Raw genomic sequence first — 27,223 nt, 5'->3', positions numbered from 1 at the left:
CAAAAAAAAAGAGCTAAATTCCTGGATATTAAAAAACGTCTGCAAACTACGGTGACTGCTTACTCTATGCTATACCCTGCCCGCCTTAGGATTGCAGCTATGAATTCAACGTCATTCTTTGATTCACCTAAAAACGCTCTCCTGTGGCTGGACCAAAACGAGAAAAAACTAAGGGCAGAAAAGAAATGAAACGGCAAAGACTGTCCTGAGATGTCAACAGATTGCTCACACCTCTGGGGCCAGAGTATATCCTTCCAGAAACAATCAGACTCCTTTTTTTTTTTTCATTGTTGGAGACTTTAATAATACCGTACACTACATGATGGATAGACTCTCGGGGGGTGCAGCTGGATCAAGGGATGGGAAAACCCTGTTCGTAAGAGTACTAGAAGAGGCGGCGCTGATAGAAGAATGCAGGGCAAGACATCCGGAAGATAAAATATTCTTCTTCATTCAGCCGTGCATGGTTCACTGTCACGTATAGATCTTGCAATAAGCAATGCCTCTACTGCAGGGATGATTGGTAAAATTTAATATCTGCCCCGTGGGCTCTTGGATCATTCACCGCTTTTCTCTGGTTATAGCAGTTTGCCCAATCATTCCTGGAGGTTTAATCCTTTTTGGCTGGGGGTCTTACCACCAGACAATGATATCCCTAAATTACCGAAATAACAGAATTCTTGGAGGTCAACAAGAGCACTGCCTCTGTACTGATGATCTGGGAGGCCCTAAAGGCATTTTTAAGGGGGCTTCTGATTAAAGAGGTTAATGGTGTTAAAGCATCTTCCAGAGCACTGGAGAAGTACCTAATGGAGGAGGTGCAAAGGGCTGAAACTCAGCATGTGCAGAACCCCTCCACTTTAACAAATAAAAACTCACAAGACTGTCAAGGTTAACTGAAACAACACTTAATCACAAAAGCGACTAATAAGAGGTTCTTTATGAAGCAGACATTTTATGAAGAGAGGGAGGGAGCAGGGCACATGTTGGCTATGGTTGTTAAGGCACAACAAAAATCATCATATATTGAGACTATCAAGGATTCGATGGGAGTAGAGTTCTGCTCTCCCCCGGATATACTTGGGGTGTTTAAAGATTTTTATGCTTCATTGTATGCCTCAAAGGTACAACCCACTACAGAAGACCTAAAGGGCTTCCTTTTCCCTCTCTCTCTTCCTACACTGACAAACACAGAATCCCAACTCTTAGACAAACCACTTTCACTTGGGGAATTAGAAGAAGCCTTGGGCTCATTATCAAATAATAAGTCACCAGGAGAGGATGGTATCCCGGTAGAGGTTTACAAAAAGTATAGGAAATATATTCTTCCACAATTGATGGAGGTTTACAATGAGGCATTACAGAGTGGAAGACTTCCACCGTCCATAAATGAGGCCATAATTGTAGTGATTCCAAAGGAGGGAAGGGATATGCTGCTCCCAGAATCTTATCTCCCTATTTCATTACTTACGGTGGACATTAAGATACTGGAAAAGTTACTGGCCAATAGGCTTAACAACGTAATAACTTCCATAATCCACCAAGACCAGGCAGGCTTTATGCCAAACATGTCAACAGCGATTAATATACGTAGACTGTACTTAAACCTTCAGCTTCCCAACAATTCTAGGTCCTTTCCTAATCAAAATAACAGCTACAGGGCTATAGCATCTTTGGATGCAGCCAAAGCCTTTGACAGTATAGAGTGGGCCTTTCTGTGAAGTACACTGTCACACATGGGATTTGGGAATACATTTATCTCCTGGATTAAGCTTCTTTATTCTGACCCCGAAGCCAAAATTCAGGTTAACAGCCTTAAATCAGATATGTTTTCCTTGCAAAGGGGCACAAGGCAGGGATGCCCACTTTCTCCACTTTTGTTCTCCATTGCTATAGAGCTGTTGGCTGCAGCAATTCGCCTCTCCCCAAGGGTTCAGAGGTTCTCTTATGGGGACCATCAAGAAAAAATCGCATTATATGCAGACGATATACTTCTTTTTCTAGAAAACTGGCCGGAATCATTGAGGGAAGACATGTCAATTATTAACAACTACGGCTCTTTGTCAGGCCTCTCTATTAATTTTGGTAAATCGTTGGGAACTAAACTCTCAATTGAAGCGATGGAAGTGGGACAACTTAAAATTGTCCACTCATTTAAGTATCTTGGGATTAAAATAAGCGAGAATATGGAAAAGTATGTATCTCTAAATATTTACCCCCTTTTAAGTAAATTCCAAAACAAAATTGCAGCTTGGTGTAAGTTGCCTCTGTTGGTGATAGGGAGAACCTATCTAATTAATATGATCCTCATGCCACAGTTAATGTACCTGCTGCATAATGCGCCAATATGGCTTCCTTTACAAGTTTTTTTATAAAGTTAATAGAATTTTTAGAGACTTAATATGGAAAAAAAGAGGCCAGGGATAAAACCTGCAGAGACCAAAGGGTGATGGAGGACTTGTGGTTCTTGACCCACTGGTGTATTATCTTTCCTCACAATTACAGCATTTGAGGGGATGGGAGAGCCCGGAACTCCCATCCTCATCTGCTAGAATGATTAGGCATGTACTAGGAGAAAGCAACCTACTGGAGGCTCTGGAAGGAGGAAGATTAAGGAATTACAAGCTAGTGGGAGGAACAATCAGAGGTTTTCATAAAATATGGTCTAAAGTTAAAAAGATGATGGGCATGGTGGGATACTCAAAATACTCACCCATATGGAATAATTCTAACTATACAGAATTCGATAGACTGGAGGGGTTTGGTCAATGCAAAGACTGGGACTTTATAAGATCGTACAATTAGTCAAGGATGGTAGGTTTAAGTCTTTCCAGGAGTTCCAGAATGAGTTTGGGGTCTCCAGCAAGGGATTTTATAAATACCTGCAGTTGAGGCATGCCTTCATGACACAAAATGGTTGGGAACCTATTATTCAAAGCAGCTTTCTTGGACACAGTGGTGGGGAAGGGGTCAACGAGAGGGGTAATCTCACTCCATTATAAATGTCTAATGGAACAGGTCCTGAAAAAACGAGGTAGTAGTCTTAAAACTAAATGGGAGCAAAAACTGGGCCCAATAGAGGAAGACACATGGGAAGATATTTTACAGTCCATACCACTAGTGTCGACAAGTAAGTGGCAAAAACTTTCACAATACTATCTGATTCATAGCGTATATAATACCCCTTTGCGCTTACACAAATTTAGTTACAAAAATGACTCAAACTGTTATAGGTGTGGTAATCCTGATGCAGATCTATGTCACGTAATGTGCAACTGCCCTAAACTTAGGGGATTCTGGAGAGAGATTCTAGATCTTGTGTCCAAGGTGTTTGAATGTGAGATTCCCCATGATCCTATTGTGTGTCTATTGGGATATGTAAATGGCTTACCAACTGAAGAGGCCCATTAGATATATATATCCCTAAAATCAACAATATACTTAGACTAGAGAGTTATGTATACCAGAGAAGGGGGAACCCTCTTAAATGTGAAAAATTGTGGGCACCTTGGTTGGATTCTCCGGGCCTGGCCCCTATGACATTAACATGGTCAAGAATGTTAGCGACTGCATTGATTAGATAAATCAGTTTTGATTGTAATATAAATGTAATGACTCCAGCTAATTGATAATTAGCAGATTGATAACAAGTAGCTAAGTGAACTGTGCATGTTAATAAATAAGGGAGAGATATGTGTGACCAACACATCTGATACGTAATAAAATAAATCCTTTTATTGCATGAGAAACAAGTTTTACAATGTGAGGAAATTGGCAATGTCTATAAACTGTTTCTCCCCTTTAAGGTCGAAAGAGCCCGTGGGAAGGGGTGGGAGTTGGGGGGAAATTTGAAAGGATGTGATTGTCAACTTACCTGTTCATGTTGAAAATGTTTAAATAAAAATTATTTGATTTAAAAAACATCCAAAGACCTGAAGGCCAATCTGGAACAGTCAGGGGTCATTTTTTCAACTATTACCATACGCTGCACACTAAACCAAGCAGAGCTTTATGGGCGAAGGCCAAGGAAGAAACCATTGCCAAAGAAAAGGCACTTCAGGGAACGACTGACCTGTGCCAAAGAGTACCTTGACAAACCACAATCCTTCTGAGAAATGTTTTGTGGACCAATTAAACAAAAATAGAGATTTTTTTGCAATGCAAAGAAACAGTTTGTTTACAGATGGCGCAATGAAGCTTATAAGGAAAAGAACACCTTACCAACAGTTAAGCATGATGGAGGATCCATAATTCTGTGGGGTTGCTTTGCTGTGTCTGGTACTGGAGGCCTTGACTGTATCAAAGGAATCATGGACTCAGAGAATTATCAAGAGATTTTAGAGCAAAATATCCTACCCAGTGTAAGAAAACTTGGTTTGAGTCGAAGATCATGGGTCCTCCAGCAAGACAATGACCCAAATCACACATCCAAAAGTACACAGGAATGGTTGAAAAATAAAGAACGGACTGTTTTAAAGTGGCCAGCAATGAGTCCTGACCTTTTACCATTGAATATCTTTGAGGTGAGCTGAAATCTGCCATTGGGAAAAATAACCCTGCAAACATTCAAGAGCTTGAGCAAACTGGGAGAAAATTCCAGCTGAGAAGTAGCAGAAGCTTATAGATGGCTACAAGAAACGTTTGGAGTCTGTCAGCAATGCCAAAGGGTGTTCAACCAAGTATTAATTAGGGGGGCCTTTATTGCTGCACATGCTGTTTATTCTGTTTATTCTTTGAAATTGCAACATGGAAGTTGAAAAACAATGATTTATTGTTGTATTACTTTGGATCACTAATTAAAAAATCCTGAGGATATAACTTTGGTTCATTTCCATTTATTTCTTAAGATATTGTACAGTCTATGAAAAAATGAAGGGGTGCCAATAATGGTGAGCAGGACTGTAATTGGTGGAGATGACCAAATAAAACTGATCATAAACATTAGATGTTTTCTGGATCTTCTCATAATTTTCTTGTTATGTAGACTGCTGGTTAGAATTAGGAGCGACAGGTTGGATTTATACAGCAGACCTGCAGCTATATGATGACTACTGCTGTAACGTCATTTTTGATCATCATTTGATCTTTTCTGCTCCTGGAAATAATTTCTTACAATTTTTCCATCTGTCTGTGACTTCAACATTTGTTTCAGGGTAAAGATTTGACCCATATAAATACTACAGAGACATATATGATGGGTGATGAGCGGTGTAAAGAGGAGATTCCTACAGATAATCGCACAGGTAAGTTGCAGGTTGTATTGAAGTTAAGGGAAAAGCCACTAAATGTAAAGCATCTGATGTAGCGATTGAAAGAATTTGTGAGTGGTTTGTTCCCAAGTGATTTGGCCTAAGTGTGTGACTTATGATTAACTGACTTTGGATTCAGGGAGTTTAGAAGGGATAATTTATACAAATTCATTGTTGGTATTAAGTAATGTACAGTGGTGGCCAAAAGTATTGGCACCCCTGCAATTCTGTCAGATAATACTCAGTTTCTTCCTGAAAATGATTGCAATCACAAATTCTTTGGTATTATTATCTTCATTTAATTTGCTTGCAAGGAAAAAACACAAAAGAGAATGAAGCAAAAATCAAATCATTGATCATTTCACACAAAACTCCAAAAAAGGGCCGGACAAAAGTATTGGCACCCTCAGCCTAATACTTGGTTGCACAACCTTTAGCCAAAATAACTGCGAACAACCGCTTCCGGTAACCATCAATGAGTTTCTTACAATGCTCTGCTGGAATTGTAGACCATTCTTCTTTGGCAAACTGCTCCAGGTCCCTGATATTTGAAGGGTGCCTTCTCCAAACTGCCATTTTGAGATCTCTCCACAGGTGTTCTATGGGATTCAGGTCTGGACTCATTGCTGGCCACCTTAGAAGTCTCCAGTGCTTTCTCTCAAACCATTTTATAGTGCTTTTGGAAGTGTGTTTTGGGTCATTGTCCTGCTGGAAGACCTATGTGTTATGTTCTGCTACCAGAGCTAAGGAAAGAGAGGAGATCTGTCCCTACCATAGAACTCAGCTTAATCCCTACGATGTAACAGGGAACCTGATCCTGCGATCAGACCTGCTAAAGTCCTAAGCTAGTCTGTACGGAGACCTATAGATGTGGGGGAGGAATCCCTACAAGTACTAAGGACTGGGAGGAATATGGGACACCTCCTAACAGAAATAGTAGCAGACAGACGAACAAACAAAATATATAGAACAAAGAGGTCAGTAGACCAAGCAAACTAACAGAGCAAGACACAGAGCACAGGCTAGCTAGAAAGTAGATATACAATGAAGTCCAGCAAAGCCAGAAGGGCGGAGCAGGATTAAATAGGCCAACAAGGTCATGTGACCAGCAAAGGAAAAAAAACCTAAGAGCAAGGTTCTAACAGTACCCCCCCTTCTAAGAGGATCCTCCGGATCCCCTAGGACCAGGCTTATCAGGAAATCTCCTGTGAAACGCTCTGATAAGTCTGGACGCGGAAACATCATCCGACCTCACCCAAGAGTTATCCTTGGGACCGAAACCTTTCCAGGCCACAAGATACTGCAAACTACCTCTATACCGTCTAGAGTTAAGGATGCGAGAAATTTCATATTCCCCGTCCTCCACCACCGGAGGAACAGAGGCAGAGGCGTCACAATCCGATACAACAGCTTTTTTCAACAGAGAGACATGAAATACCGGATTAATTCTCCAGGAGGTAGGAACCTCCAACCTAACAGCAGATTGGTTGACAACCTGAAGCACCTTAAAGGGCCCTACAAACTTGGGACCCAATTTCTTTGAAGGAATCCTCAACCGCAGATTCCTAGAGGACAACCAAACCATGTCACCAACAGCGAACAAAACCTCCTGTCGTTTCCTATCAAAGTAGTCTTTAGATTTTCTGTTGGCCTCCTGAAGATTACCACGCACATCCGTCCAAACTCTCTCCAAATCACCGGAAAAATTCTCCTCCTCAGGCACGGCAGATCCCAACTTGGAGAACGACCCAAACGACGGATGTCTCCCAGAACAACAAAAAAAAGGCGAACAACCAGCAGAAGAAGATGTATGATTGTTCAGAGCAAATTCAGCAAGTGGCAGAAACTCAGACCACCCCTCTTGATTGTCTGCCACAAAACAACGCAAGAACTGCTCAACATCCTGGTTTTTCCTTTCTGTCTGGCCATTAGATTCAGGATGATATCCGGACGAGAACGACAAATGAACTCCCAACCTATCACAAAAGGCACGCCAAAAACGAGCCACGAACTGAGGACCCCTATCAGAAACAATGTCAGTAGGAACGCCATGAAGTCTGACAATTTCCTTGACAAAGGCCTTAGCGAGAGTTTTAGCGCAGGGCAGTTTGACGAAAGGAACCAAGTGACACATCTTGCTAAAACGGTCCACGACCACCCAGATGACAGTAAAACCCTCAGAGGGGGGAAGGTCAGTTATAAAGTCCATAGCCAAATGTGTCCAAGGAGCACTGGGAACCTCCAAAGGACAAAGCAACCCCGCAGCAGGAGTATGTGAGGACTTAGATCTAGCACATATAGTACATTGACGCACCCACTTAATGACTTCCTTCTGCCATCCAGGCCACCAAAAACTGCGACCCACCAGTCTCTTGGTCTCAGAGATTCCGGGATGACCTGCCAACCGAGATTCGTGACACTCAACAAACAAATCTCTCCTAAAGGTCCCAGGCACAAACAACCTCCCATGAGGAGTGTTAGAAGGGGCATTCTCCTGTGCTTTAAGAATCTCATTTTCCAAAACGGAGTCCAAAGCAGCTATCACAACACCTTCTTGTAAAATGTTCTCCTCTTTCTCAGCACCGACTATGGGAGAAAAACTGCGAGACAAGGCATCCGCCTTAACATTCTTAGTACCAGGGATGTAAGTAACGGAGAAATTAAACCGCGAGAAAAACAGTGCCCACCTAGCCTGACGGGCATTCAGGCGCTTGGCAGCATCAAGATATATCAGATTTTTATGATCCCTAAGAACCTGAACGGGAAATTCCGCACCTTCCAAGAAGTGGCGCCAGTGTTCAAATGCGAGTTTAATAGCCAATAATTCCCGATTACCAATATCGTAATTCAGTTCAGTCTCCGAAAATTTTTTTGAAAAAAAGGCACAGGGATGTAATCCATCCCCGTTATCCTGAGACAATACTGCGCCAACCCCCACAGAGGAAGCATCAACCTCAACCAAAAACGGCCTAGTAACATCAGGCTGCATAAGGATAGGAGCAGAGGTGAACTTCTCCTTGAGATACACAAAAGCTTCAATGGCCTCAGAAGACCACTGAACCGCATCAGCACCTTTCCTGGTGAGATCAGTCAGAGGTTTGACAATACTAGAAAAATTTTTTATGAATTTTCTATAGTAATTGGCGAAACCCAAAAACCTCTGTATCGATTTCAAACCAATAGGCCTAGGCCATTCCTGCACAGCCTGAACCTTAACCGGATCCATCTCAAAACCTTTGCTGGAGATAATGTAGCCCAAAAAACTAATTCTCTGTACAGCGAACTCACATTTCTCCAGCTTAGCAAAAAGCGAATTGTCCATTAATAACTGTAATACCTCACGCACGCTCCGCCAATGAGACTCCAGATCCGGCGAATAAATCAAAATGTCATCCAAATACACAACCACATTTTTACCGATCAAAGGTCTAAGGATGTCATTAATCAGATTCTGAAAAAATGCAGGAGCATTAGTAAGACCAAAAGGCATAACCAGATTCTCAAAATGACCCACAGGAGTGTTAAAAGCAGTCTTCCATTCGTCACCCTCCTTCATGCGCAACAGATTGTATGCCCCCTTAAGGTCAATTTTAGAGAACCACTTGGCCCCCATTAACTGGTTAAACAGATCAGGAATCAATGGCAGTGGGTAAGGATTGCGTACAGTAATTTTGTTAATCTCACGAAAATCCAGACAAGGACGTAAACCGCCGTCCTTTTTTTTTACAAAAAAAAATCCAACCGCCACAGGAGACTTAGAGGGCCTAATGTGACCGGCGGCCAAACTTGTCTGTATGTATTCCTCCAAAGCCTTCCTCTCAGGAATAGTAAGGTTAAATAAACGACTTTTAGGAAGAGTCGCTCCAGGGACAAATTCAATAGAACAATCATAGTCTCTATGGGGAGGCAAAACCTGCGATTCCTTCTCAGAAAAAACTCTCCAAAAATCCTGAATAGGAACAGGCAATTCTCCCCTATCCAAAGCTGCAATACGCCCATTACAACACTTGTCATAACATTTATGGCTCCAGGATTTAATTTCACTGGTAGACCAATCCAGTACAGGATTGTGAAATTTTAACCAGGGCAATCCCAATATTACTGGAGAAGGCAAGTTATTCAACACTACCAAATCCAATTTCTCATGGTGAACACCATTAATAGTGAGAGGAAATTCACAGACCTTGAGAGTAATATTCTTCAAAGGGGAACCATCCACAGAAACCACAGCAATGGGGGATGATAAAGGTTCAGGTTTTAAATTGAGTCTTTCCACGAATCCCCCATCAATAACATTCAGAGTAGACCCACAATCGACAAACACCCGAAATTCCATTAATTTTTCCTGAGCAATCGTGGAAGCAGCTAAAAATACACCCTTGGAATTTAAACAGGCAATACGGGCATGACTGACCATTTTTTTTTCTTTCTTCATACGAAGCTCACAGCCTTTAATCAAATGACCAGATTTTCCGCAATAGAAACACAAGCCTTCAAAAAATCGACGGTCTTTTTCTTGAGAGCGAGGTGCCACCGATCCAATCTCCATCGGTTCACCACTGTTAGTACATACATTCTCATAACCAGAAACTGACATAGCAGAGGATTTGCTCTCATTAACCCTTGCACGCAGTCTTCTATCCACCCGTATAGCTAATTGCATAGCCTGTTGCAAATCTTCAGGTGTAGGATACGCAATTTACAGGTCTTTAACCCTTTCACTGAGCCCAGCAAGAAATAGACTTTTCAGAGCAGAATCGTTCCACCCTGTTTGAGTAGACCAACGACGGAAATGAGTACAATATTTTTCCACATTACCTGATCCTTGTTTTAAACGTCTCAACTCAGTCTCAGCTGATGCGACACGGTCAGGATCATCATATAATAGTCCCAAAGCAGAAAAAAAACTATCCACTGATCTGAAGCATGTATCACTAGGTTGCAAAGAAAAGGCCCACTCCTGAGGCTCTTTGCGCAAAAGTGACATTATGAACCCTACGCGCTGGGATTCATCCCCAGAGGACTTAGGTCTCAAACGAAAATACAATAAGCAAGCATTTTTGAATGAAAAAAATTCTCGGTGTTCACCAAAAAATAAATCCGGCAAACATACCTTAGGCTCCAAGAAATGTGCTCCAGGACAGTTACTCACGTGCTGACGGAGCTCGGCCACCTCCAGAGAGAGTCCCTGCAGGCGATGAACCAAATCCTGAACCGACACCATGATGGAACAGAAAAATCTTTCCTTAGAGAATTTGCTGGCTGGACTTACTGTTATGTTCTGCTACCAGAGCTAAGGAAAGAGAGGAGATCTGTCCCTACGATAGAACTCAGCTTAATCCCTACGATGTAACAGGGAACCTGATCCTGCGATCAGACCTGCTAAAGTCCTAAGCTAGTCTGTACGGAGACCTATAGATGTGGGGGAGGAATCCCTACAAGTACTAAGGACTGGGAGGAATATGGGACACCTCCTAACAGAAATAGTAGCAGACAGACGAACAAACAAAATATATAGAACAAAGAGGTCAGTAGACCAAGCAAACTAACAGAGCAAGACACAGAGCACAGGCTAGCTAGAAAGTAGATATACAATGAAGTCCAGCAAAGCCAGAAGGGCGGAGCAGGATTAAATAGGCCAACAAGGTCATGTGACCAGCAAAGGAAAAAAACCTAAGAGCAAGGTTCTAACACTATGACCTCTGAGGGAGACCCAGCTTTCTCACACTGGGCCCTACATTATGCTGCCAAATTTGTTGGTAGTCTTCAGACTTCATAATGCCATGCACACGGTCAAGCAGTCCAGTGCCAGAGGCAGCAAAGCAACCCCAAAACATCAGGGAACCTCCGCCATGTTTGACTGTAGGGACCGTGTTCTTTTCTTTGAATGCCTTTTTTTTTTCCTGTACACTCTATGTTGATGCTTTTTCCCAAAAAAGCTCTACTTTTGTCTCATCTGACCAGAGAACATTCTTCCAAAACGTTTTAGGCTTTCTCAGGTAAGTTTTGGCAAACTCCAGCCTGGCTTTTTTATGTCTCGGGGTAAGAAGTGGGGTCTTCCTGGGTATCCTACCATACAGTCCCTTTTCATTCAGACGTCAACGGATAGTACGGGTTGACACTGCTGTACCCTCGGACTGCAGAGTAGCTTGAACTTGTTTGGATGTTAGTCGAGGTTCTTTATTCCCCATCTGCACAATCTTGCGTTGAAATCTCTCGTCAATTTTTCTTTTCCGTCCACATCTAGGGAGGTTAGCCACAGTGCCATGGGCTTTAAACTTCTTGACGACACTGCGCACGAAAGACACAGGAACATTCAGGTCTTTGGAGATAAACTAGTAGCCTTGAGATTGCTCATGCTTCCTCACAGTTTGGTTTCTCAAGTCCTCAGACAGTTCTTTGGTCTTCTTTCTTTTCTCCATGCTCAATGTGGTACACACAAGGACACAGGACAGAGGTTGAGTCAACTTTAATCCATGTTAACTGGCTGCAAGTGTGATTTAGTTATTGCCAACACCTGTTAGGTGCCACAGGTAAGTTACAGGTGCTGATAATTACACGAATTAGAGAAGCATCACATGATTTTTCAAACAGTGCCAATACTTTTGTCCACCCCCTTTTTTAGGTTTGGTGTGGAATTATATCCAATTTGGCTTTAGGACAATTCTTTTTGTGTTTTTTTCATTGAAGACAAATTAAATGAAGAGAATAATACCAAAAAATTTGTGATTGCAATCATTTTCAGGAAGAAACTGAGTATTATCTGACAGAATTGCAGGGGTGCCAATACTTTTGGCCAGCACTGTATATTCATGCGCTGTGTAATCCCCACTAGTAATATGTGCTCCATTATTGACAATGTATTCAGTGTACATCTTGCCGCATGTATGCAATCCTTGACCACACATATGAGGGGACATACTGCTGTGCGAGATTATTATTATAGCACCATTTATTCCATGGCGCTTTACATTTGAAAGGGGTATACATAATAAAAACACAAGTAAAATAATCATGAAACAACACAAGTGACCGACTGGTACAAGAGGAGAGAGGACCCTGCCCATGAAGGCTCACAGTCTACGAAGGATGGGTGAGGATACAGTAGATAATGGTATGGTGGAACGTGGTTACAGCAGGTTATAGGCTTGTCGTAAGAGGTAGATCTTGTGAGGATCGGAGGTTGCGTGCAGGTAAGTATCTGGAGACTAGGTCACAGATGTATGGACAGGTTGTGGATGGCTTTGTATGCCATGGTTGGGGTTTTGAACTGGAGTCTCTGGGCAACTGGGAGCCAGTGCAGGAGTTGACAGAGGGGCGAGGCCGAGTAATAGCTAGGGGACAGGTGGATTATTTGGGCAGCAGAGTTTAGGGTAGATCGGAGGAGTGCGAGAGTGATAGAGGGGAGGCCACAGAGCAGGAGGTTGCAGTAGGTGAGGCGGGAGATGATGAGGGCATGCACTAATGTTTTTGCAGATTCTTGATTGAGGAATGTGCGGATCCGGGAAATATTTTTTAGTTGGAGTCGGCAGGAAATGGAAGGGGATTGGATATGTGATTTGAAGGAGAGATCAGAGTCAAGTGTTACCCCGAGACAGCGAGCTAATGCGATTGGGGAGAGAGAGCCAGGCTGAAGGTGTAGAAGGAGAACAGCACAGGTCCTGGAACTGAACCTTGGGGGACACCTACAGAGGATAGGTCCAGGAGGAAGAGGACAGAGTAGTGTTGCTTTGATTTAGCAGTTAGGTCATTGGTGACTTTAGTCAGGGCAGTTTTAGTGTAATGATGCGGTCGGAAGCCAGATTGTAAGCGGTCAAAGAGGGAACAGGAGGATCATAGTATGGAGCTTCATGACAGTAAAGCAGCTGGCTCGGTGGCAGTTAGAAGGCGGGGTAGAGGGAAGAATGTCAGGGAGGCTATTGCTGATCTGGCACACCCCAACAACTTTGCTAAATTGACAGATAAGCAGTGTGTCAGTACAGGGGTACCACTGCTGCGAGACTTGTCCTCTGAAAGTCAAGGGCTTGTCAGCTCCATTAATTGGGGAAATAGAAGTACAGGGCAGGCAGACAGTTGTTGGTACAGGGGGATTCAATTATTAGGGGAACAGATAGGGAAATATGTCACAAAGACCGGAATCGTTGAACGATGTGTTGTCTTCATGGTGCTCGAGTTCAACACGTCGCAGATTACTTGGAGGGGCTGGTGAGGACAAAGCCGTCATGGAGCTCAAAGTAAACAGGTCAGCAAAGGTACAAAGTAAAAGGTAGGTGGAAGGTCCTAAAAAAATATTTCAGGAAATTATGTTGCATGCTTAAAGCATGGACCTCGAAGGTAGTATTTTTTTAAATACTACCTGTACTACTTGCACATCAAAGAGAGATTAGGAGATGGGCGAGGTGAATAAGTGGCTCAGGAATCGGTTCCAGAAGGAGGATTTTGGGTTCCTAGAGAATTGAGCCAACTTCTCTGTTGACTACAGGGTCTACCCTAGGGATGGGGGAATGGAGAGGATGCAGTTGTGCTGGGGGGAAAGAATGGCTAGAAGGTTGGTCAAGAGTTTAAACTAGGGACTGGGGGTGTGGGCAATTACTGTACAGGAGGTGAAAACAGTGTAGATAATGATCTGGGCATATGTAATGAAAGTGGGGGTGGCATGGGGGAAGGAGTTAGAAAAGTCAATACACTAAGGAGAAATGGAGGTACAGATAAATACATAGAATGCATGTACACTAATTGCAGAAGCCTTACAAACAAGATGGAGGAATTAGAATTAATATTAGATAACTGAGACATGGCTGGACAATACCTATGACTGGGTTATTAATTTAAAGGGCTATAGACTGTTCTGGAATGACAATACAAATTATCGAGGGGAAGGGGTGTGTTTATATGTAAAATTATATGTGAGTCCAATAAAAATGTGTCCCTGTTGGTGGAGATAAGGGGAGGGAGAAAAAACAGTAAAATACTGATAGAGGTTTGTTATAAGTCTCCAAATAAAACGGAAGCAGAATAAAATCTCCTCATAAAGCAAATAGGTGAGGCAGCAAATCATGGAGAAGTCATTATTATGGGGGACTTCAACTACCCTGATTTGGGAACAGAAAATGCAGGTCCAGGAAAGGAAGCAGATTTTTGATAACAATGAACGACAATTACCTTTGTTAACTGATTTAGGACCCAACAAGAGGGGGAGAGGGGACACTTCTAGACCTAATTTTAACCAATAGGCCAGATAAACTATAAAATGTATGGGTTTGGAGTCAGATAATAGTGATAAAATACTATGTTTTTACCAGAGATGAGCGGACCAGGCAAAATTCAAATTTGCCTGTTCATGAGTTTTTCCCCAGAAATTCTACGCAGGCGTGTGGGATGTCAGCTGCTCACCTTGTGACGTTATGACACCATTGACCCCCCCCCCCCACTGCACACCACTGCAGAACCCTGCATGATAACACCCAGATGTCCAATGCAGCATGAGAGGGCCAAAGATTTCAAAGTGAGCAGTGGGGAATCAGAAGATGCTTCGAAGATGGATATTTGGTTGTGAGTAGTGGAGGGTCCGGAGAGGTCAGCGGTGAGGTGAGTATAACAATTGTTGTTTTTTTAACTATTTAACAGCACATTATGGTACAGAAAAATGGAGGACGCCATTTTGTTGAATCCATAAGTGGAATTACAAGAATTCAATGCACTCAATTTTTTTTGCTAATCTCCAGTTTTCATGCATCCTTTAATAATATGTTTACAAGAACAATAAACTTCAAGAAGGTATCACGTTTCTCCCCAAAGCTTGCAATTTTCTTTGCAGGATGGTGGGAAGGAAGGCTTATTTTTTCTGTAGACAAACTCTTTGCAGAGAGTTTAATTTGGTATGGTCGCTACATGGATGACACACTAATGCCTGTGGTCCGGTAGCGTAGCGGCCGTGACAAGTTTCATTGATTACCTCAATTATAATAAATGTAAATTACGTTTCACTAATTCCTGTCAAGAATGGAATTTTTGAATTTGGTTTTATCCGGTGACCGTATACCAAACCAAGTTCACACCTCTGTGCATCAGAAAAAATTGGGAGAAAATACTGCATGCAACTAGGGATCATCCCATTCACACTTTAGAATCAATCCCCTATGGTGAGATTTTCAGAGCCAAATGAAAATAAAATTTCAAGAGCTGTTTTGGTTATTCCATGTAATCTTTATGTTTTTTGGTGCGCTGAATCCGAAAATGACCTCCGTTTTGTCATAGGACATCACGTTTCCTGACAATTTAGGTAACTATGTTAAATAAGGCAATACCGCAAAATAAATGAAAATAGACTTATCAAATTAATTTTTTATTACAAATTTTAAATGAAAATCATTTTTGAACTGAAATGAGCTCACTAGCACTCACTAAAATTGATTTTTTTTCCCTGTGAGACTCCTCTTGGTACACTTACGTTTGTGAGTAGCATCTGGAATGTCTCTCTGAAGCATCCAACAGTGGTCAGCCATCATTGTAATTTCTCTACGACCTCTTTATATGCAATCCACTTTTCTTTTTGAGGATCCGTCATGGTATTGACAAACTCTATCAGCTATAAGCCTTCTAATGTCTGGTTCGACGAACACACCTTCCTTCAATTTTGCCTCCAAGAGGCTTGGAAACTTGGTGACCAAGTATTTGAAGCATTCCCCATCTCTTGGAAGTGATTGCTTCATCAAGTCCAATTTTATGTGGCGAGGTGGTAGAAGAACTTTATAGGGAGGTAACAAAGTTTCTTGGAGGACATTTTTATCACCGACTGAGCTGCCAACTCTTCTTGGTCCAGTGATTTTGTCGGTCTCGACTCTCCCACAGACACAGAAAACATGGTTATTTGGTATACCCAGCCTGTTGCCCGAGCAGCATGCACAAGACCTTCAAATCCCCACACACTTGCACACCGTGTTCTTCATATTTAAATTTACGAAGAACCAATTCCAAGTTCTCGTAGGTTTCCTTCAAGTATACGGAATGACCTACAGGAATGAAAGTGTAAAAACCACCGTTGTGGAGTAAAACTGCTTTGAAACGTCTTTTTGAAGAATCTATAAAAAGACACCATTGCGCTGAATCATATTGGATTTTGAATTGACCGATCAAACTTTCGACATCGATGCAATAAACCAACTTGTCTTCCTGGGCAAAGTAAGGAACGAACTCCTTTTAACGCTGTCTGAACCATGAAAAAGACACTCATGGTAACAATAAATTTCTGCTTTTGAGCCTTTATCCAAGTAACTCAGCTGCATCTTTGGGAAGATTCAAGTCTCTTACTAAATCCTTCATCTCCTCCTGGGAAAAAAATTTTGGTCTTGTATCATCTTCAAAGTCAAAACTTGATTCATCATCTGGTTCAGGTATGATTCTACCTTCATCAGAGCTTGGTATCTCTTCCAAGGTAGCAGGGGCCTTGGGTACTGGTATATCTGTGCTATGGGGGATAGGACGAATTGGTGAGTGAAAATTGGGGTATGAAATGGAATGCTTCCATTTGGAATTATACCCTTTCACATTGCATAAACAAAAGTAACAGTCGTCACTATGGTTTTGTTTCTCTCGCCATACCATAGGAAGCCCATAACGGAAAGCTGTTTTCTTACCCTTGAACCAATTTCGGAGGTCCTCAACACACCGTTTGCACACTTTATGAGGCGCCCAAACTTTATCTTGGTCTCCAATTTTTAGTCCGAAGTATGTGAAGTACATTTTTTTCACAAAGTCTGTAATATTCAGCTGTTGATTCAACACTGTATATTCACCACAAATGAAACAGAAACCGTCAGGCGAATGAATACACTTCTGCAAAGCTATAACGCTAATTTGGGGAAACACGGTTGATGAATGAAATTTCAATGCAAGTTTCTTGAAAGCATAAGGACCTTTCACTATGTCACTAACTACCTGACTTCCATCAGCCAATCACGCAGTTGCTATTGATGTTAATGGAGAAAGAAAATAAGCTGCCTGCCGATGATTCACACCAGAGTTTGCAGAAGAACCTGTAGGTATGTGTCAAGTCCTGACGTTTAGGATTTTTTTCAATATTTTTTTCATTGCCAAAATACAAAAATACATGGAAATTTTATTAAAATAATAAATAACTTTTTAGTTGCAGACCTATTAGCTAGCGTCTATAATAAAAAAACATTAAAACATCAGTAGAAATATTTATAAGTATGGACAGAAGTTTGCTTTTTTTTAAAGTTTTTAATAAACTACTTTTCAGTACACCTTAGGGCTTGTTCTCACCACCATATTTTCCAACATTTTGTTCTCCATCTTCTCCTCACAGTGTGCCCCAATTTTCTCATCCGAGAAAATTGGATCACGCTATGCTGACACTGATCAGAGTTTTCATCAGAGTGTCATTTGCATATTTGGCCCGATTTTCTCGGATGAGAGAATCTACGGTCGTCTGCCTGTTCTCTTACAGTAGACAATTCATTCAAATAAAATGCATTGTGTGCAGATACTTTCCTGTTGAACATCAAGATGTGAAGCTTGAAGCTATTATCAAACAAAATGGATTTCAGGCCATACGAAAGTGAGAAAGATCCCTTTGTAATCCCTGATCCCCAAGTTTATACAGTACAGACCAAAAGTTTGGACACACCTTCTCATTTTAAGATTTTTCTGTATTTTCATGACTATGAAAATTGTACATTCACACTGAAGGCATCAAAACTATGACTTAACTCATGTGGAATTATATACTTAACAAAAAAGTGTGAAACAACTGAAAATATGTCTTATATTCTAGGTTCTTCAAAGTAGCCACCTTTTGCTTTGATGACTGCTTTGCACACTCTTGGCATTCTCTTGATGAGCTTCAAGAGGTAGTCACCGGAAATGGTCTTCCAACAATCTTGAAGGGGTTCCCAGAGATGCTAAGGGACTTGTTGGCCCTTTTGCCTTCACTCTGCGGTCTAGCTCACCCCAACCATCTCGATTAGGTTCAGATCTGGTGACTGTGGAGGCCAGGTCATCTGGCATAGCATCCCATCACTCTCCTTCTTGGTCAAATAGCCCTTACACAGCCTGGAGGTGTGTTTGGGGTCATTGTCCTGTTGAAAAATAACTGATGGTCCAACTAAACGCAAATCGGATGGAATAGCATGCCGCTGCAAGATGCTGTGGTAGCCAAGCTGGTTCAGTATGCCTTCAATTTTGAATAAATCCCAAACAGTGTCACCAGCAAAGCACCCCCACACCTTCACACCTCCTCCTCCATGCTTCACGGTGGGAACCAGGCATGTAGAGTCCATCCGTTCACCTTTTCTGCGTCTCACAAAGACACGGTGGTTGGAACCAAAGATCTCAAATTTGGACTCATCAGACCAAAGCACAGATTTCCACTGGTCTAATGTCCATTTCTTGTGTTCTTTAGCCCAAACAAGTCTCTTCTGCTTGTTGCCTGTCCTTAGCAGTGGTTTCGTAGCAGCTATTTTACCATGAAGGCCTGCTGCACAAAGTCTCCTCTTAACAGTTGTTGTAGAGATGTGTCTGCTGCTAGAACTCTGTGTGGCATTGACCTGGTCTCTAATCTGAGCTGCTGTTAACCTGCGATATCTGAGGCTGGTGACTCGGATAAACTTATCCTCAGAAGCAGAGGTGACTTTTGGTCTTCCTTTCCTGGGGCAGTCCTCATGTGAGCCAGTTTCTTTGTAGCGCTTGATGGTTTTTGCAACTGCACTTGGGGACACTTTCAAAGTTTTCCCAATTTTTCGGACTGACTGACCTTCATTTCTTAAAGTAATAATGGCCACTCGTTTTTCTTTACTTAGCTGCTTTTTTCTAGCCATAATACACTTTCTAACAGTCTATTCAGTAGGACTATCAGCTGTGTATCCACCAGACTTCTGCACAACACAACTGATGGTCCCAACCCCATATATAAGGCAAGAAATCCCACTTATTAAACCTGACAGGGCACACCTGTGAAGTGAAAACCATTTCCGGTGACTACTTCTTGAAGCTCATCAAGAGAATGCCAAGAGTGTGCAAAGCAGTCATCAAAGCAAAAGGTGGCTACTTTGAAGTACCTAGAATATAAGACATATTTTCAGTTGTTTCACACTTTTTTGTTAAGTATATAATTCCACATGTGTTAATTCATAGTTTTGATGCCTTCAGTGTGAATGTACAATTTTCATAGTCATGAAAATACAGAAAAATCTATAAATGAGAAGGTATGTCCAAACTTTTGGCCTGTACTGTACATGGAGAAAAAATAAACCACTACAACATGGTTTGCCCTAAAAGGGTTTTATCAATGTGGTAAACAAAGATGCTGTGTCTGCATGAGGCCTGATAAGAGACAGCTGGATGTGAGTCCTCGAAAACACATTCAGCTGAAGTGTTATGCAGCGCACAAACCCATCGGGTCCGTGCGTGGCAACATGCTAACAGCCAATCAGAGGCCAGCAGCTGATGTCGGCATGCTCATGACCAGGGGCTCATGGCAGTGACGTCATGCGCTCCCTTCGCTTACACGCTGAAGTCAGCTGCTGGCTTCAGAAGAGGACATTGCGTGGCGGGGGAGTAATTAAGAGGTGAGTATTTTTTTTTTTTTTTTAAATCAGTGAGTACACGGTGGCCATACTACTATATGGATGACTATGGGCTTTGCATTATACTACATGGATGACTATGGGCTTTGAATTATACTACATGGACGACTATGGGCTGTGTATTATATATGGAGGTGCATTAAAGTATATGGGTAATATGGTCTGTGTATTATACTAATATGAAGGACTATGGACTGTGCATTATATATGGAGGAGTATGGGTCGTGCATTATATTATATGAAGGATATGGGCTGTGAATTAAACTAATGGAGGACTATGGGCTGTGCATTATACTACATGGATGATTATGAGCTGAGCATTATACTACATGGATGACTATGGGCTGTTCGTTCTACTACATGGATAACTATGGGCTGTGCATTATACTACATGGATGATTATGGGCTGTGCATTATACTACATGGATGGCTATGGGCTGGACATTAAACTATATGGAGAACTATGGGTTGTGCATTATACTACATGGATGACAATGGGCTGTGCATTGTATATGGAGGTGCATTATACTTTATGGAGGAATATGGGCTGTGCATTATTCTATATGAAGGACTATGGGCCATGCAGTTTATTTTATAAAGGATATGGGCTGTGCGTTATACTAATATAGAGGACTTTGGGCTGTGCATTATATATGGACGTGTATTATATTATATGGAGTACTATGGGGATGCATTATAATATATGGAGGACTATGGGCTGTACATTATACGATATGGAGAACTGTGGGCTGTGCATTATACTAATTGGAGGGCCATGGGCTGTGCATTATACTATTTGAAGGACTATGGGATGCATTATACTATATGTATAGTATTAGAAAATAAGATGGAGCTATCAAAATATATAGGGACCATAGTAACTAAGGGGGTCCTCCCAAACAACAATAAAGAACAACAGGGAGTTAAAGTACCCCAATAATGAGTCAGTATAGCTGCAATGCGTATAAAACATATTAACATTTATTAGACCAATTTAAAAACAAGCAAATTATTATGATAGTGATGAAAAGTAAGTGATGATTCACACAAACATGTGACGAATTTGGCACATACATACTTTTCTATGTATGTGCCAAATTCGTCACACGTTAAAACGGCCGAGCACGTTTTGAAAAAAAAAAACGACACTAGATTGACATTTTGTTTTTTTTTCTTTGTGTGTTTTTGGACATGCACTTTTTTTTCCCTTACTCCCTTTAGTATGGGATCAGTTGCAGAGCTCGCTGAGCAGTTCCTCTGTCTGTCTCTGGAGGTTAATGACCTCCGCTGTGAGGTTCAGCAGCAATATCACTGGTTACAGGTCACCAATGTAGGGGTTTCTGCTGGTAGACCTGTCCAGCCTGAACCCAAGGTTGCCCTCCCGGACAGATTTTCAGGAGGTAGGGACAAGTTTTTTGTGTTTAAGGAGGCATGCAAATTGTACTTCAAACTTCGTCCCTACTTCTCTGGTAATGAGGAGCAACGGGTTGGTATTGTGATCTCTCTATTGCAGAGCGATCCTCAGTCATGGGCGTTTTCGTTACCGCAGGACTCAATTTGTCTCCAGTCTGTGGAGGGGTTTTTTGGAGCTCGGAATTCCGGAGATGGGCAACGGATTCCAAATAGAATGACTCAGCCCTTAAAAGTCAATTTTGTGAGGGGCTTACTGAAAGGTTGAAAGATGCCTTGGCTGTAAATGATACCCCTCAGTCCTTGGAGGCTGCCATGTCTTTGGCCATACTTCTGGATAGGTGCCTTCGAGATAGACGGGTGCAACCTTCTTCTCCGGGGCCTTCTTGTCGGGGTTGTGTACCTTTGCAAAGGGAGCGGTCTGGGGGTGAACCAGTACTGGGCGAGGTGGAGGAACCTAAGCAGTTAGGGGGTGTCTCTACATCATACATCTCCCCCGAGATTCACAAGAAAAGAGGCATATGTTTTTTTTGTGGGAAAAAGGGACACTTTGTTGGGACCTGTCCTTCAATTTCTAAACAAAAGGAGACTTGTTTAACTCCCGATAGTCTGGAGTTGGATAAATAAGGGGTGCATTTGTGGCCAAACTGCAGTTCCCGCTTTGTCCTGCCAGTAGAGGTGGTGCTAGAGAGCCAAACCGAAAACATTTCTGTGTTTGTTGATAGTGAAGCCGGGGTCAGCATGGTTGATGCTGACTTTGTGAAAACTTGTGGTCTTGCTTGCTGTGCTTTAGCTAAACCTATTTCCATATTTGCCATTGACTCGGCGTTACTTGCACAGAAAGCATTTATTCAGATTGTACATAATGTAAAACTGAGAGTGGGGTCAGTTCATTGTGAAATAATCCCTTGCTATGTTTTGGAAAATTTCCCTACTCCGATTGTTTTAGGTATCCCCTAGCTTGGTAAACATAATGGTGGATTGGCAAACTGGGGAGATTACTGAATGGGGAGATTACTGCCCTGAGAACTGTCTGAATGTTTCTATTGCTGCTGTCTATATGGGGATACTGCCTGCTTTTCTGTCTGGTTTTGAGGACGTTTTTTCTGAAAAGGGGTGTCAGGATTTGCCTCCTCATCGTGCTTATGACTGTCCTATTAACCTGACCCCCGGAGCTAAACTACCCAAGCCCAGACTATATAATCTTTCTGGCACTGAGAGACAAGCCATGAAGGTTTTCATTGCTGAAAGTCTGGAGAAGGGACATATCAGACCCTCATCTTCACCCGTGGCGGCAGGGTTCTTTGTGAAGAAAAAAGATGGCGGACTACATCCCTGTTTAGGTTTCCGGGAATTAAATCAAATTACCATCCGTGATCCATACCCTCTTCCTCTGATTCCTGATTTGTTCAGCCAGGTTGTGGGAGCTAAGGTATTCTCCAAGTTGGATTTAAGGGGAGCCTTCAACCTGGTTAGAATCAGAGAGGGGGACGAGTGGAAGACAGCGTTCAATACCCTGGAAGGTCATTTCAAGAGTCTGGTTATGCCTTTTTGGTTTGACCAATGCACCTGCGGTATTCCAGCATTTCATAAATGATATTTTTCATCATTTGGTGGGGAGGTTTGTGGTCGGCTAGCTGGACGATATTTTGGTTTATTCACCTGATTTTGAGACCCATCGTGGGGCATGTTAAGCAGGTGCTCCAGATATTAAGGGATAGCAAACTTTATGCCAAACTAGAAAAATGTGTTTTTGCTGTTTAGGAGGTGCAGTTTTTGGGGTACTTGTTGTCATCTTCAGGTTTTGGGATGGATCCAGAGAAGATCCGTGCAGTCTTTGACTGGGAACGTCCCGAGAAACTGAAGGCCCTACAACGTTTTCTCGGCTTTACTAACTTTTACAGGAAATTCATCCAGAATTACTTGGTGGTAGTGAAACCCCTTACTGACATGACTAAGAAGGGGTCTGATTTTTCCAACTGGTAGAAGGCTTCCCTCCAGGCTTTTTCTTCCTTAAAGAATAATTTTGCCACTGCACCTATTCTCAGTCAACCCGATGTTTCTCAACCATTTATTGTGGAGGTCGATGCTTCGGATGTCGGGGTTGGAGCTGTGTTGTCTCAGGGTTCGTCCCCTGGTAAATGGCGTCCATGCACCTTCTTTTCTAAAAAATTGTCTTCGGCTGAGAGAAATTATGACGTGGGTAATAGGGAACTTTTGGCGATCAAATTGGCATTTAAGGAATGGCGACTCTGGTTGGAGAGGGATGTCCATCCTATTACTTTTATTACTGACCATAAGAACCTGTCATATCTCCAGTCAGCTAAAGGTCTCAACCCTAGGCAAGCCAAATGGTCCCTGTATTTTACTAGGTTCAATTTTGTTGTCACTTTTCGTCCAGGGGTCAAAAACGTCAAAGCTAATGCTTTGTCCCGGAGCTTACCTGGTGGTGGTGACCATGAGAACCCTGCCCCAATATTACAGAAAGGGGTAGTCATTTCGGCTCTTTCCTGAACTGGGGGGTGAGGCGCTGCAGGCTCAGGAGGACGCCCCTGCCTCCTGCCCTTCAGGAAAGTTATTTGTACCACCTGATCAATGCCGTAAAGTAATCAAGGAACATCACAACTGTGCTTGCTGGGCATCCAGGTGGTAAGGCAACCGCGGACCTCCTCTTCTCTCGTTGTTTTTGGTGGCCGGGGTTGCATCGGGATGTAATTGAACACGTAGTTGCTTGTAGTATTTGCGCGCTTTCTAAGGTTTCGCACACCTGTCCGTCTGGTACTCTTCTTCCGCTACCTAGCAGGCCATGGACACACTTGTCCATGGATTTTATTACTGACCTACCGGTTTCTGCAGGCAAAATGGTGGTTTTGGTGGTAGAAGATAGGTTCAGTAAAATGGTTCACTTCATTGCTTTACCTGCACTTCCCAATGCTAAGACATTTGCTCAGGTGTTCATAAATGAGATTGTGAAGCTTCACGGGGTTCCCTCCGATGTGGTGTCTGATCAGGGGACGCAGTTTGTTTCCAAGTTCTGGAAGGCATTCTGTTCTCGACTGGGGGTGCAGCTGTCCTTTTCCTCTGCCTTCCACCCTCAGTCGAATGGTCAGACCCAGTGGGTCAACCAGAACTTGCAGACGTACCTCAGGTGTTTCGTCTCTGAAAATCAGCAGGATTGGGCATCCTACTTACCGATGGCGGAATTTGCCATCAATAATCATCGTCAAGAATCCACTGTTTTTCGGTGCATATGGTTATCATCCAGAGTTTGGTAGTTTCAGTGGGGGAGGAGCTTAAGGAGTTCCTGAAACGGAACGGTTTGCTTCCTCGCTCTCCTTGGTGTGGCAGTGTGTTCTGTGTAATTTCAAGACCATGGGTGACAGGTATAAACGTATGGGTGACAGAAATCGCTTGCCAGGTCCGGACCCGAATGTGAATGACTTTGTGTGGTTGTCTACCAAGAATATAAGATTGAAAGTTCCTTCTTGGAAGCTGGGACCTAGGTTATTTGGTCCCTACAAAATTACCGCCGTCATTAACCCAGCAGTGTTTTGTCTTGAACTTCCTCAGGCCCTTAAGGTTCACAATGTGTTCCACAGGTCCTTACTCAAAAGGTACGAAGAACCTCTTGAGCCCTCACCTCTACCACCACCCACAGTAATGGTTGATGGTAATTTGGAGTTCGAGATTTCGAGGATAGTAGATTCTCATCTCCAATGTCGTTCTCTGCAATACTTCATGCACTGGAAAGGCTATGGTCCAGAGGAGAGGACATGGGTTTCAGTGTCAGAGGTGAACGCTCCCAGATTGGTTCGCTCCTTTCACACCTCTTTTCCTGAGAAACCCGGTCCTGAGTGTCCGGAGACCACTCGTAGAAGGGGGGGGGTACTGTCACAGGAGTGTCAGAGGTGACAGTCTTCCTGCAGTGGTTTGCAGGAGATCTCCACGTTTGGCAATGCAGACAGCTACCTAAATAGGAGACTGTGTTTAGGACCCAGCGACTACCTCCCTTTAGTCTCGGTGTATATATACCTGGTGTATCTAGGTGGGCGTTGCTGGTTATACTCATTTCTACTTGGAACTTGGCTGAAGCAGCATCACGTCCTCTCTGGAGTCTTGAGGCCATGTGCCCTGTTGGAATTCTTCTAAAGCTGAGTTGTTGTTCCCCTGCATTGTCTTCCCCTTTTGTCTTTAGAGTGCTAGCGGAGGTTGACTAGGGCTCATCTCCTTCCACCCCCAGGTGTAGCCTTACGTCAGGGATAGTAGCGCGAGGCACGTGATCGGCGACAGCTGCGGAGGCTGTATAGGGACATTAGGGGGAGACAGGGTGATGCTAGTCCAGATTAGGAGGTCACCTGTTCCCCCGTTCCCTAGTGTCTGGGCTCCCTTTCCCTTTCCCCTCTGTTGCATTCACACCTGACGTGATTCTCTGTGTTGCACTCACACCTGACGTGATTCTCTGTGTTGCACTCACACCTGGCGTGACACAAGTTGAGAGAGTAAAGAGGAAAGATGAAGATAGAGAACAATAGAGAAAAGAAGGAAACTGTGTGGAAAATGCTTCGAGTTGTAAAGGAAATGTTCATAAGACTGTGTACCTGCTATCTCTTGTATATATTCTCTACCAAGTTCCCGTTCAGTAAAAAGTTTGTTTAAATGGTGGTCTCCCTCATTGAACTGTGAAACATCTGGCCTTAACAAACCAGCATTATCGGTCACATGAGGTCTGCATGGGGAAAGCGCCCTCACAGCACAAGTCCACAAACCAAGCAAGGACCCCACTTTCATGGAACATGCCAGGGCATAAGAGACGAGTACCTCTCCCACAGCTACCACCCCGTGCCACGGCATATCGAGTCTTGCAGTTATAAGAACAGAGTAATATGGGGAAGACTCAAGTTATGTGGAGGATGGTGGCTATTACGCAATCTAAGATGGTGCCAAATATGGACTTTGTAATGGCGATTAGTGGCGCAGAACAACAAAAAGGTCTCACGTAGAAAGAACAAAAGGGCATAAAGCGGTATCCAGCCTTCCAGAGGTTACGCTTACAGAAGTGAGTGATGGAACTGGAAGTGCCAGCCTACAGCAAGGAGTGGTCATTGTAGGAAAATTAAGTGGAAGGAATAAGCCTGCCCTGTAAGGTGTAACTTAAGAAAACGGGCGGAGAAGATCTAGAAATGGGATGGTGAGCCAGAGGAAACCCCACCCAACGAAAGGAGAAGCCTTGACGGACCTCAAGCAATGAGAGTGAGTTGTGAGTGTGGGAGGAAGCATTGTGAAATTATAATGGCGGAGTGGGAGATGATGCTGGTGTGGAGTGAGTCCCCTGAGGAAAAGATTGTCTGAGGGCGGTTGCGGCAATGGCGGAGGAGGTCCAACAGGAGCCGTAGCCATTAAAGATTACCTAGTTCAAGGCCCTCGGTAGGGCCAAGTGTCTGGAGATCCTATGAACGGAGGGACCACTATTGGCTCCGGAGGGTCCTCCACCAATCCCAGAGGAGATCCCCAATCCTGAGCAAGCACCTCCTGCCACTCTGGAAAAGTGGAAAACGGGGATAGTCTAGGCCAAGAATAGGAGAGTTGCCCGATGTCTGCCACAAGTATCTGGTCATATAAGGTATGTGCAGGAGAGTGTCCAGTGTCATACTCCATTTGTTGATAATAAGTTATGTGCAGGAGGGTGCATTGGTGTCTTACAAGCTCTAGATGGCCGAGGATGGCCATTCGTTAAAGAAGGGGAAATGTAAGGAGATGGACATGTTGCCCTTGTTCCCCCTTGAAGAAATGAATATAATGTTGTGTGATGTAATGTGAACTATGAAATGTGAAATGTGAATAGTGTTATGCATTAATGATATTTGTATGTGTAATGATTTGCATTGTTAGTGAAGAAGCTGTATTCTGCCTAGCAACATGTAGTTGACAGGGACAGTGAGAGTTAAAAGCTGGGACTAG

At 42.9% G+C, this 27,223-nt stretch overlaps 2 protein-coding genes across 2 annotated transcripts in view; both read left to right on the top strand.

The window, feature by feature from the left end:
* Positions 1-27,223, top strand: part of LOC141272049 (uncharacterized) — a 253,291-nt gene that overhangs the window by 122,252 nt on the left and 103,816 nt on the right. The gene's annotated exons all lie outside the window — the stretch shown is intronic.
* Positions 1-27,223, top strand: part of LOC141272074 (uncharacterized) — a 34,364-nt gene that overhangs the window by 3,438 nt on the left and 3,703 nt on the right. The window lies entirely within an intron of this gene.

Source organism: Phyllobates terribilis, unplaced genomic scaffold, assembly GCF_046119375.1.
Source record: "Phyllobates terribilis strain yellow unplaced genomic scaffold, ASM4611937v1 Scaffold_5__5_contigs__length_657084704, whole genome shotgun sequence".
NCBI classification, from domain to species: Eukaryota; Metazoa; Chordata; class Amphibia; order Anura; family Dendrobatidae; genus Phyllobates; species Phyllobates terribilis.
The sequence above is the reverse complement of the archived record's forward strand: the minus strand, read 5'-3'. Positions and strand labels throughout refer to the sequence as shown.